General features: G+C 46.5%; 1 protein-coding gene across 1 annotated transcript in view; it reads left to right on the forward strand.

Annotated features, from left to right (window-relative positions):
• Window positions 1–2604: 2604 nt before the first annotated feature.
• Window positions 2605–3585, forward strand: part of CBARP (CACN subunit beta associated regulatory protein) — a 45734-nt gene continuing 44753 nt past the window's right edge. Inside the window, exon 1 of the mRNA XM_060784807.2 lies at window positions 2605–2759. The gene's annotated coding sequence lies outside the window, so the exon portion shown is untranslated. The remainder of the gene's footprint in view (window positions 2760–3585) is intronic.

The following is a 3585-nucleotide window of genomic DNA, read 5'->3' on the forward strand; positions in this document are numbered from 1 at the left end:
GTTCTGATCTCCAGTGGGAGAGAGTTCCAGAGTCGAGGGGCCACCACTGAGAAGGCCCTGTCCCTCGTCCCCACCAGACGCGCTTGCGAAGCGGTGGGACCGAGAGCAGGGCCTCTCCAGCTGATCTTAATAATCTTCATGGTTCATAGAGGAGAATACGTTCGGAGAGGTAAACAGGGCCGGAGTCGTTTAGGGCTTTATAGGTTAAAACCAGCACTTTCAATTGTGCTTGGGAAGCTAATTGGCAGCCAGTGGAGCTGGTGTAACAGTGGAGTGGTGTGCTCCCTGTTCCCAGCACCTGTTAGTAGTCTGGCTGCCGAGCGTTGGACTAACTGCAGCTTCGGGGCAGTCTTCAGAGGCAACCCCACATAGAGAGCGTTGCAGTAATCTAAACGGGATGTAACCAAAGCGTGGACCACCGTGGCCAAGTCAGACTTCCCAAGGTACGGGCGCAGCTGGCGCACAAGTTTTAATTGTGCAAAGCCTCCCCTGACCACAACCGAAACCTGGGGCTCCAGGCTCAGCGATGAATCCAGGATCACTCCCAAACTGCGAACCTGCCGCCTTCAGGGGGAGTGTAACCCTGTCCAGTAGGGCTGGGTAACAACGGAAAAATTTGTTTCTAAACTCGTTTCGTTTTAGGGGGTCCATTGCGTTTTGTTTTTTAAAAGAATTCCGAATTTTTTCTTTAAAATTTTTTTTATTTACGAAATTTCGTAAATTTCAAATTGATTCGTCAATGGCGGACGCGATTGCGCAATACGCTAAAAAACCCTCCAAATGGGACAGGGGGAACTTCTGAAGCTTCCCTCTCCCTCTGTTGTTGACTGTTGGTGTGATAATTTATTTTTTTATCACTGATAAAACAAACAACAACTATAAAACTTGCACCAGACATACGGAAATAATAACGAAACCAATTTTCAAAACGATTTTGAACCAATTACGAACCAATTACAAACCAATTACAAACCAATTACAAAATAAATTGAAAAATTCGTTTCGATTTCTAGTTGCTCCTGCATGGCTCAATATCGGATCGTAAGCTAATTTAAATACGAATCAATAACAAATTACGAAATTAACGAACAAAACCGCCCAGCCCTACTGTCCAGCATAGGCTGTAACCCTAGGGCTGGGCGGTTTCGTTTTGTTAATTCGTAATTCGTTAATAATTCGTTAATTTTGTTGATTACGAAGCGATAACGAACCATTCTGGAGCAATTTAAAAAAAACGAATTTTTAAAGACGTTTTGTAAATGCTTCGTATTTCGCTATTGTATTCGTTTCATTATTGTTCTGAGGTCGTTTCGTTATTATTTCCGCATGTCTGGGCCAGTTTTATGGTTTAAATAGTGAAAAAAAAATTATAATATCACACCAACAGTCAACAACAGAGGGAGAGGGAAGCTTCAGAAGTTTTTGGAGGTTTTTTAGCGTATTTCGCGGTCGCGTCCGCCATTAACGAATCGATTCGTTATTGTTTCGGAAATCGATTTGTTATTTTTTTACCATTTACGAAATTTCGTAAATATCGAACTTTTTAAAAGGAAAATTTTGTAATTATTTTAAATATCGAAACGCAAAAACCCCCAAAAAACGAATCGATTTTAGAAACAATTTTTTCCGTTGTTACCCAGGCCTATGTAACCCTATGCCCTGTTCGGCCTTTCACTGACCAGGAGGAACTCTGTCTTGTCTGGATTTAGTTTCAATCTGTTGTCCCTCATCCAGTCCGTTACAGCGGCCAAGCACCAGTTCAGGACTTGGACAGCCTCCTTAGTAGCATGCTGGCTGTTTGGGTATCAGCCAGCATGCCAACGACTTAAATCAAGAAATAGTTTTCTAAGATCTACAGAGACACTCGCTGGAACACCTCAGCAAGCGAGAGTCCAAAAGTGGCAGGCCCAAACCCAGAACCTCAACCAATGGCTGATACCCAATGAGAAAACTGGGCGACTTGGAAGGCGCTGACAGACTGCGCTCTGGCATCACGAGATGCAGAGCCAACCTCAAGAAATGGGGCCACAAAGTGGAATCCTTGACATGTGAGTGGGGAGAAGAGCAAACCACTGACCACCTGCTGCAATGCAACCTGAGCCCTGCCACATGCACAATGGAGGGCCTTCTTAAGGCAACACCAGAGTCACTCCAAGTGTCCAGATACTGGTCAAAGGACATTTGATCTTGCAAACTTTGTGTCTTTTGTATGTTTGTTTGTTTGTTCTGTCAAAAATGTAATACAACTGTTTGGTTGCCTGACACCATAAATAAATACCCTCCTTTCCCAATTTTCCCAATTCCCCTTCCAAAAAAATAATAATTCCATAATAAAGATGATTTTGAAAAAGGTTGGGAGACACTGATTTCTGTATTAACTCCTCCATCTCTCTCCCTCCCTTCCCTCCCTTCCCTCCTTCCCCATCCCTTGGTTTTACATAAGCTCTGCCCCGCCCCTCCTATGCAAATACAGCCTGGGTCCCGTCCAATCAGAGGCCGCCAATCTTCCTGCCATGAATGACACGTTCCCCCGACCCCTCTTCCCTTGTATGAGAGGCTGGTCACGTGGTGCGCCCCCTCCCTCCCTCCCTGCCCCGCCTCCCAGGTGGGTGGGACCCTTTCATTCATAAATCCAGGCAGCCCCCTTCCATCAACATCAAGGCTGGAGGGAGACTGGGAAGGGGACTCCCCCCATCTCTCCCCCCCCCTCACCCACCCTCGCCGCCGGGCTTCTATGGGAGGACAGGCATCCCACCCAGGTAAGTCTCTTTCTTGACATGCATCCATCCATCCATACACACACATATAGATATATAATTTTTCTCCCTATTTTAAAAGAGGTAAACACTGACATCTTGCATTCCCCTCCCTCCTGATCTGTCATTTTGCAAAAGATGGATATAAACAGGCGAGAGAGAGAAGAAAGGCATCCCTCCCTCTCCAAGGAAAGAGATGGGAGCTTGTTGACAGGAAGGATCTGGAAGAAGACCAAGAGGATGGAGTCCTGCTCTGGCTTCTGCTCCTTCCTAGGGACCATCTCGCTAAGAATCTTTCCCTTTGGGAGAGACTGGGAGGAATGGTCCTCTTGATCTCCCTTTGGAGGAATAGGAGGAGGAGGAAGGAGGGAGGGAGGGAGGGCTTGAAGGCTGGCAGGCACCAAGGCAGGCAAGTGTGTGTGTGGGGGGGGGGGGGGGAGGGCTCAAACACAGACGGGTGGATGGATGGATGGACGGACGGACAGTCAAGTAGGGATGCAAAAACACGGATGGATGGGTAGACAGTCAAGTAGGGGGTGCTAAAACACAGATGGATGGATGGATGGATGGATGGATGGATGGACGGACAGTCAAGTAGGGATGCTCAAATACGGATGGATGGGTAGACAGTCAAGTAGGGATGCTAAAACATGAATAGATGGTAGACAGTCAAGTAGGGATGCTAAAACATGAATAGATTGGTAGACAGTCAAGTAGGGATGCTAAAACATGGATGGATGGATGGATGGATGGACGGACAGTCAAGTAGGGATGCTCAAATACGGATGGATGGGTAGACAGTCAAGTAGGGATGCTAAAACATGAATAA

Source organism: Anolis sagrei, chromosome X, assembly GCF_037176765.1.
Source record: "Anolis sagrei isolate rAnoSag1 chromosome X, rAnoSag1.mat, whole genome shotgun sequence".
NCBI lineage: Eukaryota > Metazoa > Chordata > Lepidosauria > Squamata > Dactyloidae > Anolis > Anolis sagrei.